Raw genomic sequence first — 12,340 nt, 5'->3', positions numbered from 1 at the left:
TTGCACCCCATTCCTAAACACACTTGCTTGAAAACAAATGCCACCAAGATCTGTGGGACTTGCATCAAATCAATGGCCACAATCTATCATAGGGCAAGCACCTTGATTCCAGGGAATTTAAGCATTCTGAACACTCCTGGATTGGTACCAATGTACATGGGATCAGGGTGTGCAAGGTAACTGTTTAGAAATTCTGCTTACAAGGAGGTAAAGGTGGGGAAATGACTCCAAGTGTGACAATGATTTCTGAACTTCTGCATAATTTGCCTGCACAAATTTGCTGCTCATCTGTTTAAAGGGGGAAGACTGATACATTGACATTCATATGAGTTACATGCACATAAGATTCTATTTCAATAAATACAACTGGCTGTAGCAAGCAGCAACCCAAATTTCAAGGAAGTGCCAAGTCACTAATAACAGAGAACGTTGGAATATAGCTCCCGCCATGTTCACCATAAACTAGTACATCTTTTTAAGAAAGTGTTTTGAAAAACACACATTTCAAATTACCTTTCCATGCATACAGAAAGTTAATATAGCTGGCACAAGCCAGAGATGGCTCATCATCGGGGGGCGGGGGGGGGCCTATCATTTGACTCAGTATCCTTCAAACAAAATATTCTTTAAGTAGTGAAATGCTTTGTTATGTATGGCAGGTTCGAGAAAGATTACAAGTGCCCTATAGTACTGGGGCTAGCACAGTGTGATTCCTAGAAAACACAATTGCTATTAGAATAAGTCAGCATGCCCTGCAACAAAATGCTGCAGTGTACCCCACTTCTCTTAAAATATGTGCTCTTATCCACGATTTCATGCAGCCATTCTCTCCAAGCAGAGCATTGCACTCTGTATCCTCCACACTCCAGTATTTGCAGTTCTCATTGGATGTTTGGCTTTTTTGTTCCCTTATTTTTTCTTTTTTCAAAGTTTACTTTTTCCCTGCAAATCTCAGAAAACGCTCAAGCATGCTCTTTTTAAATCTAAAAACATTTATTCCATATTTCCCCCCCAAAAAGAACCCAGAGCAGTTTAAAGCAATAAAACAAATATGCCCAGATAATTTATTAAAACACCATCACAATAAAGCAGAACACAAGAATAGTACTCCAGTCCATAAGATTGAACTCAAGATAAAAGATAAAAAGAAAATCATCAACATAACACTCTTGTTTCTCACAGCCCCCTTTATGGTGCACAAAATGCACACAGCATATCTTCAGGCTTTAGATTTTAATTTGGTCAAATCAGGTTTTCATAATAAGAAACAAATCTGCATTTAGTGCAACTGCAGGGCCTGGGGCTGATGCATGTAATAACCACTGTGAACAGTGACAAATTCTGGAAGGATAACCGTGTCATTCTCCTGACGTAAAAAAAGAATCTTGAGGAACTGTAAGCATGAAGATTTACTGTGGTGTAAACATGCACTCTATTAGATGTATAAATGTTTATCCTCAATTGGAAGATTTTCAAAGATCCTCTTTCCCTCTTTTAGCCACTCCCTTTTCTCTGTTCCCTTTCTCCCACACTGTCGCCCCTCTCACTTTCTCTCCTTTTCCATCTTATGTGTACAGTTATCATCGCCATCGATCACTGCCAATGTGAATGGCCTCTTGCATATATCTCACATTTCACGACGATTTGGCCTCACTAATGAATTTTATCTTTCCTGTAACCAGTCTCCTGACTCAGGATCACATTTCTTGCACCTAATGAAGTGGGATTTAGCTTGAGAAATCTTGTGTCACAACAATCGTGCTAATGTAAATTTCCTACCAGACTTGTGTTGCACGAAGCACTCCTGTTTGCCAATGTGAAAAGTATGCAATGGTTACTCATAGAATCTCATAGAAAACGAAGTTCCAGCCAAGGACATGTTTTCACTTTGCATAAACTACATACAGGGTAGATATGGGACAAACCTGAGGCTCACATGCATCTTTGACCCAGAGAATATGTGGAATAAATCTTGGCTTCCAAACTGTTGGGGAAAGTCATGCAGAGGTATGAGGTTGAAGTGTCATCACTGCACTGATGACACTCAGCTTTACTTCTACGTTGTTCTGCACAGCACTGTATAATTGCAATTGCGTCATATAACACTTAGCAGTGGGGAGGGAGAAGAAATCATAAATACAACTAGTATGGTGCAGCAAGGCAGCACTCAGCACATCTCCTGGAATCTTCTCAGTGTCCATTCACGAATTGCATGAACTTCCGTCGTTCTTCACCATCTTTCAATCTGAGAGTTATTTTAATCAGGGGTACATGCTGTAATCTCACATCCTGTTTTATTAGGCTTTAAATCTATATTAATGTGTACTGGCCACTTTACCAGGATACCTGATGTATCCAGTGGAAGCAAACTGTTGCCACAATAAAACATTTAGGATTATAGATGTTACAGTACTCATTCAGAATCATTTATTGAGAAATACAGTGTGCTTGCTTGCTTGCATTTCACTTTCTCAAATCTGTGCTTATTCTAAGGGGTTATCCACTGTGCAGGTAACATATGATGAATTCATTCCCAGATCCCCAGTAGTGATATATGGAAGTGAGAGCTGGACCATAAAGAAGGCTGATTGCCAAAGAATTGATGCTTTTGAATTATGGTGCTGGAGGAGACTCTTGAGAGTCCCATGGACTGCAAGAAGATCAGACCTCTCCATTCTGAAGGAAATCAGCCCTGAGTGCTCACTGGTAGGACAGATCCTAAAGCTGAGGCTCCAATACTCTGGCCACCTCATGAGAAGAGAAGACTCTCTGGAAAAGACCCTGATGTTGGGAAAGAATGAGGGCACAAGGAGAAGGGGATGACAGAGGACGAGATGGTTGGACTGTGTTCTCAAAGCTACGAACATGAGTTTGACCAAACTGCGGGAGGCAGTGGAAGACAGGAGTGCCTGCCGTGCTCTGGTCCATGGGGTTACGAAGAGTCAGACACGACTAAACAACAACTGATCCACTGTCCAGAAATTTCCATGACATATATTGTGGCATTCAGGATCAGAGTAAGTTTACAGTTCACCATTCATGTCTATGTCTATCCCTTCATTTTACAGAGGTTAACCCTCTTCTGTTGTTATTCTGAACACACTTACCTGGTAGCAAATCCCAATGAACTCAGTGGAACTTACTTTTTAGTAGATATGTGCACGGCTATGTTTTTAATCATTCCTAGACTATGCTTTTAATGATTCCTAAATTATAGATTGCGCTATAATTTCATCTGCACCTTTAAAGAGGAAGAGATCAATCACTCGGTAATTTGCTTGAGGTCAAAAAGAACTCTGTGGTGAAAGAGGAAACTGCACTGAGGTTTCTTATAACCAAGGATAGCATTAAATGATGAATTTTTCAACCACATAGCAAACCATGTTGTACCAGCAAAAAATACAGAACAATTTAGACAAACTTGCAAGCCTATAGTATTGTCTGACAAGGTTTTGCTAACTTAGGGAAAACTTTTACAGTACTCACCAAATAAGTAATGTTATTGTTTGTAGGCTGAGACAAGCTAGTTCTGAAGGTTGTATTTTATGTACTTTGGGGTGCCAAATGTGAATTTTGCTTTCCCCTAAGCAAATGAATAAATAGTATTTTACCTGAAATTTAAGATGACAGCCATTTGTTCTAGATGTCGATAAAATCCAGACTACTTGCCCAAACTATGAAATAGAGCACCTAAGTGCTGAATGCCGTACTCATATGAAATCTCAAACATTTCTGTTAAGAAGTCGCCAAGATACAGCAAGTATCTTTCCTTGTTTCGTTTCTGTCATCCCCATTTACAACTCCCGCTCCACAGTGTATCTTTGTTTCCCCCTTTTCTTTCACCTAGAGATGCATCAAAATTTCAGGAGAATGCCAAAGCACTTGCTCTTCCAGGTTTTTGTGCAAATCCACTGTGTATTTTATTGAATATCAGACTTAACTATTGCAATGCACTCTACGTAGGGCTGCTCGTGAAGAGTATTTGGAGGCTGCAGCTTGTGCAGAATGCACAACGAAGCTGCTAACGGCCAGCTCTGACCAGACATGTATTACACTAGTCCAGAAATCTGCATTGGTTGTGAATTTGCTTTTGAGCCCAATTTAAGGTGTTAATATCGGCATATGATGCCCAAAATATATGAAGGAGAGGCTACACTCAAATTGGGCATAGAGCACTAGAATATCCCATTTAAAACCATCACAGAACATGTCAAGATGAAAAGTATAAAAATATGAGAAAATCACAAGCAATTTCAAACACACATGCATGCCATTCATTTCCTTATACAGTCAGAAGCTATCAGTAACCAAGTGTTAACTCTCTAAATCTAACAGACTTGTGACCACCGATATTTGAGCTTGGATGTTTCCACAGGGTTACAAATAGAGATCCTCCAACCCTACCCTGTAACTGAACATTGTATGGATTTCTGTACACTAGGATGGCAAAGAAGCTTAACAACATCACTGGTGTACAAAGTTAAAAAAGGCCTTCTGTCATTTTGCTGGCCTTCAGCCAGTGTCTCTGAATGCTCATGGAACATCTACTCTCTTGTTGAATTCATCAGCATTATCCAGGGCCAAACTCAGCTACAAAGCCTGGTCTTTTTTTCCAACTGAAAGATCTGAGTAATCTACAGATGCTCACTGTTAAATACACTGATTCATAAACAGCAAGTATTCCGTTTTCAGAGGGGCTGTATTTAGATAGCATGTGGTTCTCCTCGTAGTCTTGTGATCAACTGAAGAAAGTTTAAGCAAACATTTTAGTACAGTTAGACAAGTGCTGGTTTATGATGAACTGTGAGAAAGGAAATACTTAACCTAGAACTTGATGACACATCCAAAGCAAAATCAGTATTTTCTCCTTAAATATTGTATTCATTTACAGAAGCCTAGCCTATTTCCATCTGAGTCAGACATCTGGCAAATTAGTCATAGAATCCAGTTTCAGTTTGCAAACAGGCAACAGCAGTAACTATCTATGCACTATAAACCAATGTGCAGGCGAGGCAATCAGAATTATTCACAAATGGGAGAGCTGAATATCCAAAAAGGCTTCTGAGAAAAGATCCCTTGCAACTTAAGTGCACAATTAAGTTGCCCAATGCAACATGTGTTACTTGTCACACCCGACCTTGGTCTCCTAGTACCACCACTTCTCCAAGTCAAGCTGTTCCATCCTCTTCAAATGCAAAGAGTACTTAAGATGCCTACCTGAGAGACCTGAGCAATTGGCTCTGGACCCCATTGTTCAGCAAGTCAGAGGTCACCCCCTCAAAAGACAGGGGAAAGAGCCTGTAAAAAAGCTGAGCTGCCCTGCAGTTATGCTCTTCCCACCACCAGAGATACAGACCAGACTATCCTTGCCCACTACTTGTCAGTAAACCAGAACAACTATAGTACGCTAGGACTGGTGCAGTTTTAGAGCCACATTATTCTGAATTCTGTTCTACTTTGTCCTTCACCCTGAATGAGGAGGAAGAGGAAGAAGAGCTGGAGTGGGAGGACCTGGCCCCCCAAGAAGAAAGCGGGGGAAACTCAGATGTGGACACCAGCTTCCTGCCTGACGGTGACAGGAGGAAGAAAACCGACGGTGAGGTTCTTCACCTATGAGAAGAACTTTGCCAAGAGTGGGAAGCCAAACAGGAGAAAATCAAGAGTGAAAAAACCCCTATACCAGAATGACATTCGAACAAGGTTATATGACTCTTTGCTAGTTACTCTGTGCTGTCCAATGAGGGATTAAAGTTTGCAAGTAATAAAAGTAAAAATGGAAAAGGGTATGACTACAAATTTCATTATGTGATCTGGCACTGGGGTTGGGCATTTGACTAGTCAACAAAGATTTAGCTGATTGATTGGTAAAACATTTGTCAGTGTTTTTTTTGTTAAAACAAAGTAATACTTTAATCCAGTCTTCCCCAACTTAGTGCCATGCAAATATCTGGAGGACACTAAGTTGGGGAAGACTGGATTAAAGTATTGCTTTGTTTTAACAGTGCTTCAAAAAAACACTGACAAATGTTTTACCAATCAATCAGCTAAACTGGCCAGAAGAATACCATGGTCAATGGTACTGAAAGCCACTGAAGAACCAACAGGGTCACATCCCCTCTGCCCCACCCAATCTACTCCCTAATGTAAGCCGTCCACATGAGACAGAGACTGTTCTTACCCAAACTAAGGTCTTCAAGGTGCTACTGGAAGGAATTTTTTTTGTTTTGACTAAGGTATGAAGACTGATTGAAACAGATCCAAATAATCAGCATCAGCATGTCAAGTTGGGAAGCTATCATATGTTCTAATACCGTGACTAATAATGAAATATTAGCGATCGGAGGCTAGTTCAAGGTTTGTGGATTCAATAAGGATTTACTGTATTTAATGAATTTAACCACCACCTCCAGAACGATAGGAACCACACCCTTTTTTCTGTGAAATGTTCACTACCTTCATCTCCAGCCCAGTTCTATTGCTGATTTCAACAGCCACAATTGTCAAGGATCCAGAGTATACATGTTGGGATTCAATTATCTAAGAAGCTTATCCACATCCTCCTGACAAAGTAGCCTAAGCATGGACATTAAAGTCCTCAACCCCATTGCCTTGGAGTCTTCAATAACACCCTCAAGAGCACCTGTATCAGTTCAAATAGGGTGATGTGGGCAGAAAAACAATAGGTACAGAACTGGCCAACTGCTGAATAGGGCATCTGATGAGGCAGATGCTGTCCAGAGTCCAAAGCCATACATCCTGCCCCTCAAATTATGCTTGGTGCTACATCCAATAGCTTCGGCATCTGGGAGAGGTTCATACCTCCCTCAATATCCAGCAATGTCTCAGTAACACAGCCAGACAGCTCACTGATCACAAATCAACATTTATAGTGTTTTCCTCCACGGCTTACCAAAACATTCACAATTACAGTGGTACCTCGGGTTAAGTACTTAATTCGTTCCGGAGGTCCGTACTTAACCTGAAACTGTTCTTAACCTGAAGCACCACTTTAGCTAATGGGGCCTCCTGCTGCTGCTGCGCCGCCGCACAATTTCTGTTCTCATCCTGAAGCAAAGTTCTTAACCTGAAGCACTATTTCTGGGTTAGCAGCGTCTGTAACCTGAAGCGTAAGTTACCTGAAGCGTATGTAACCTGAGGTACCACTGTAAAATGCACAATACTAAAAGCCTTTGTAGTATGTGCTAATGACTAAGTAAAATTCAGCACCCACCTGATGCCCACTAATTTCTAGCTCTCATCCCCCCCCCCCCCATTACTAGGGTCAGAATGTTGTAGACAAAGGTGAAACCATGACTGCAATCCACCACTTTCAGGGTCTACAACCCTATAGCCCTTGGTTTCATGGGCCGCATATTGCCCCCCCCACCTGTCTATTTCCATAGTCCCTAGTTTAGTTTTGCCTCTCACAGCTTTCTTCTTGGTTCCTCAGTTCTGTGCTTTCACCACTGTTTCTTCATGCCCTCCTTGTCAGTCCACAGCCTGGTTTGTCCCCCTTCCTTCAGCCACCTTGTCTTTTGACTCATCTTCCTTCCTGCCCCACCCCACAACCTTTACTGATCTTCAGGGTTTTCTTCGGATTCTCCTTTTGCTGCAGTTTCTTATTTCCTTCATCCTTTTCCTGAAGCCTCGTTCTCCAGTTAGCCTTCCAGTCCATTTCCAGTGCTGATTTCAACATCTATATAAAATTCTGGAGAAAACTAAAAGGAAAAGTAGGCCAATAAATAAAGCATTTGAGTAGTATAAGCTACTCATATGAAAGGCCTGCTGCATTTAGCAAACTGTTTTTCATGTCTTTCCACCACTAGATGCTTTCTCTCTGAAAGCCTGACAACATTTGTCTTTGTTGGCCTGCATTTCCTGCTTGGGCTGGAAAACACAGTGTAGCAACTTCTTCATGTCCTAATTTAAATCTACTTCTATGAGATCAGAGGAGAGAGTACTGCAAAAGTTTAATCCAGAACTATTCCAACAGGCGAAATGCAGCCTCTTAATAAGGGTGAAAGCTAACTCCTAGTGATGAACAGCGGATCAAGTATTGAACTTGGGACGGGGGAAATCAGTGTTCATGTCCCCATTCAGCCACGTAGGTTCACAGGGGAACACAGAGAATGGAAGCTGAACCCTTCTTGCATGTCCATTGCTAATCTCTTTACAAGTCATCCTTCACGAGTTCTTTTCTTATCTCCAGGTTCAGCATCCTTACAGGAGAAAAGGAATTATGGAAATCGAACACCCCAAGCTTTGTACCTCAATAGGTCAGAAGGATATTTAAACAAACGGGTCTGTTTGGCGTCATCACATAAAACTTGAGCATTGAAGACATACAAAAACAAAAAGTTCATTGAAATATAGCTACACAGCCATGAGCATTTCTGAGGCTGGCTCTCTTGTTGTTTCTACGCTGGTTCCCAACCGATTAGATCAACCCTATACATAGCTATTCAAAGACAGGCCGGTAAGCTCTCATGCCAGTTGTTTACATGCACAACCCTTTCCCCCTCTCCAGCTTCATCTTTTCTAGTGCTAAAAGCAATTCAGGCCTTACTTTTATGGTATTTTCCTTAGTGCCACTGAGATAGTGACCTAGCTACACACAACCTAACCTAGTATGATTCTTTAAGCAAGGTGGTAACACTTTAACATTAGATGCACAGCACCAGTAATTCAGCCTTTATTGCAGAGTATTCATTCCATGTTTTTTGTCCTCCTTATCTTTTGCCATTAAAGGACTATAAATTCTTTAATGCTCCGATAGCAAGACTGACACAACATACTGTAACTCTGGGCTAGAAGTTGAACATATTTATCACTACAGCAGGGGCCGTTTCCCAATCAAGTCTTCACCTAGGGATAGGCAAGTGACAAATCACAGGGCTGCAATTGCTTACGTGGATAATGAACATTTCTCTCCACTGCTTTTCATGCTAAAAAGAGAAACAAACTGTAGAGATTCTAACCAAACACACCTTTTCCTGTCATTGACAATCTGATCAAAGGCTTGCAAGCATTGTCACAGACGTAAACAGGATTCTGAAGAAAGACACTGTTCTAATTCTTCCTGGAATGGTCTTGCACTAGTTTTAATGACAATTCTCTTTCAAAGTTGCTAATAGACCAAGGGGCCATTTCTACATCCTATTTCAGTTAAATGACAGAAATGAGCATCCAAAGATCTGAATACTGTATGAACATGTTAAGAGAATATTCAAATTATTTAGAGAGATGCTAAATCTACATAGAAGCCACAACATTATTCAAACGCAAACTATGCCTCACTGGATTTAAACAAATATATTTCAGTGTAAAACTATGCAGAAGCAAATTAATTCAATTTAGATTTATCCAAATTGTTCTAACTCCAAATTTAAAATTAAAATGCAACTGGCTTATATAGTTGTATTTACAGTTAGACACTATTTGCAAGGTTTTTCTATTCCACTAAATATTCCTTTAGCTAATAATCTTGTACAGAAATAGTTGATTTTGTTTAAGAAATAAGATGCCACCACTCTAAGACATCTCTTCCTTCCTCTTACATGCTAGCCCTTCAAAAACTTCTAAAGTGAAGATCAGCATCAGATTAAAAACAGTCACCTGATTATGCCATTGCCATCACAAAAAGCTATTAATTCATACCTGTATCACTTGCCCCATGAATCTATACAATTTAATCTCAAATACACTAGTACCTACCACCAGACAATACATTTGTTCCAGTCACACAATACTATTTTTGTTTCAAATGTTTGATAGGTGCTTCAAGCTAAAATATCAAATGATGATTTACTGAACATTTCATAATACAATCTGTCTGCCTCCAGTTCCATACACATTTGTGTGTGTATCTGAGAGCTGATGTCTTCTGAATGTCAGGTAGTTGTTTATCGCTTTGACATCTGATGGGAGGGCGTTCCAAAGGGGGGGCGCCACTACCGAGAAGGCCCTCTGCCTGGTTCTCTGTAGCTTTGCTTCTCGCAATGAGGGAACAGCCAGAAGGCCCTCGGCGCTGGACCTCAGCGTCCGGGCAGCACGATGGGGGTGGAGACGCTCCTTCAGGTATACTGGGCTGAGGCCATTTAGGGCTTTAAAGGTCAACACCAGCACTTTGAATTGTGCTCGGAAACGTACTGGGAGCCAATGTAGGTCTTTCAACTACTCTCAGTCCAATCTACAATGTGAGGATAAAAATGGACAACAATGCAAGCTACCCTACGAGACCCCTAACCTGCAGGGGAGGTCTAATACCTCTACGCAACATTGCTCAGTTGTTGTAAACCAGAGGTGGGGACCATTTTCTACCCTGAGGACCGGATCCAGAACTTGTCCACCCCTGAATGCCATTTTTGTTTTTCTTTGTTATTATGTTATGCACCTTTGTGTTTTCATATTGTAAACTGTCCTGTGATCCTTGGATGAAAGGCAGCATAGAAATTTAATAATTAATAATGATGATACCTACTTGTCAATTGCCTGACATCAGGCAATTCAAATTTCAAGCCAGAAGCAGGCACAGGCTTATCTCCAGTCTTAAGTGATGTATGGTTAGACTCTGCTTTGATGGTTAAAAGGCAGCAGTTAAGAGCACACTTATCACTGATCTTAGCTCTGTCCCTGTCCAGAAACATCTGTAGCTGGTGAACCACATCAAGCTGGTAAAAGGTAGTCATGGCCACAAAGGACACTTGGGCCTCTAGCGGCAAAGATGTATCTAGGAGTGCCCACATCTGCTCCTTCAGAGGGAGTGCAACCCCATCCAGAATGGGTAATTTGCCTATCTTCCAGGTATGGAGCCACCCACCTAAGGAATGTTTATCTGTGGGTGCTTCTGGAAGGAGAATTATGCCTGTACAGTGGAACCTCGGTTGTCAAACATAATCCGTTCCGGAAGACCGTTTGACTTCTGAAACATTCAACAACCAAGGCGCAATTGCCAGTCAGCAAAATCCATTAAAAAAAATGGAGAAACGCGCCTTGGAAGCCATTCGACTTCCGAGGCATGTTCGAAAATGGAAGCATTCACTTCCGGGTTGTTGTTCGAAAGCCGAAACGTTCAACTTCCAAAGCGTTCGACAACTGAGGTTCCACTGTACACTGATTTGCAATTAAGCAGCCTCTAATAAAAATATTAATCTGTTCTTTATTGTTGTTGTTTATATTGTGCTTATTTTAATTGTTCCTGGCCATGGGGTTGTTTTGTAAAACTATGTTAAATAATATAAATAAAATTTATGAAAAGGGGCTGTTTTCAGAGATTTCAAAATGAACCAGAAAGTCTCATCATTCCTGATAATTTCTATCAGATTCTGTGTATGAAGTGGCTGCCATATACGAAGTTGGGTGCTTTGGGGGGTGGGGTGGCGGCTTCTGAGCACCACCAGTTCTTTTTACGTGAAATGGAAATTTAGTGGTGCTCATATCAGTTTCTTATATGTCCAAATGTGCCCCAAGGGCTTAAAGAGGTTGTGAACCCCAGTATTAATGGCCAGATCACTGTATCAAATCCAGTAAACTTCAATCTTTCTAGACAGTAAGTCGCAAGCTCTGATCACCTGACTCTGAGGCAAATATTTTCCCTACTTCTTATTGGGGAAAAATAAGAGAGCGATCTCACCAGGTAAGTTCTCCTAGAGAGGAGCAACATCTACAGTGGTACCTCCGGTTACAAACTTAATTCGTTCCGGAGGTCTGTTCTTAAGCCAAAACTGTTCTTAACATGAGGCGTGCTTTCACTAATGGCGCCTCCCGCCGCTGCAGCGCGACTTCCACTTGCATCCCAGGGCAAAGTTTGCAACTGGGAGCATCTACTTCTGGGTTAGTGGAGCTGGTAACCCGAAGTATTCGTAAGGAGGACGGTACGTAACATGAGGTTCTACGGTAATGTCAATTCATTCTAAAGCACAGGTGCTGTGTGGGAACTGCTCTGCATGACATGAAGTAATTTCATGTGAGGCTCAAAATGATTCAGAAATACTGCATTTTTCCACACTGTAGCAGAAATCACCCAAATCTTGCAATGTACTTTATTTAGTACTCAAACATGTTAAGCAGTGAATAAAAGGCTAGCACACAGACCCTACTAAGCACAACAAATGGAAAACAGTAAAACTGAAAACAAGAAGACTGTCCGCTACAAACAATAAAGGTAAAGGGAACCCTGACCATTAAGGTCCAGTCGTGACCGACTCTGGAGTTGCGGCGCTCATCTCGCTCTATAGGCCGAGGGAGCCAGCGTTTGTCCACAGACAGCGTCCGGGTCACGTGGCCAGCATGACTAAGCCGCTTCTGGAGAACCAGAGCAGCACACGGAAATGCTGTTTAC

At 41.4% G+C, this 12,340-nt stretch overlaps 1 protein-coding gene across 1 annotated transcript in view; it reads right to left on the bottom strand.

Moving 5' to 3' along the window:
- GNA13 (G protein subunit alpha 13) overlaps positions 1 to 12,340 on the bottom strand; it is a 31,307-nt gene that overhangs the window by 6,650 nt on the left and 12,317 nt on the right. The window lies entirely within an intron of this gene.

The sequence above is a fragment of the Podarcis erhardii genome (genome assembly GCF_964252035.2).
Source record: "Podarcis erhardii genome assembly, chromosome: 2".
NCBI lineage: Eukaryota > Metazoa > Chordata > Lepidosauria > Squamata > Lacertidae > Podarcis > Podarcis erhardii.
The sequence above is the reverse complement of the archived record's forward strand: the minus strand, read 5'-3'. Positions and strand labels throughout refer to the sequence as shown.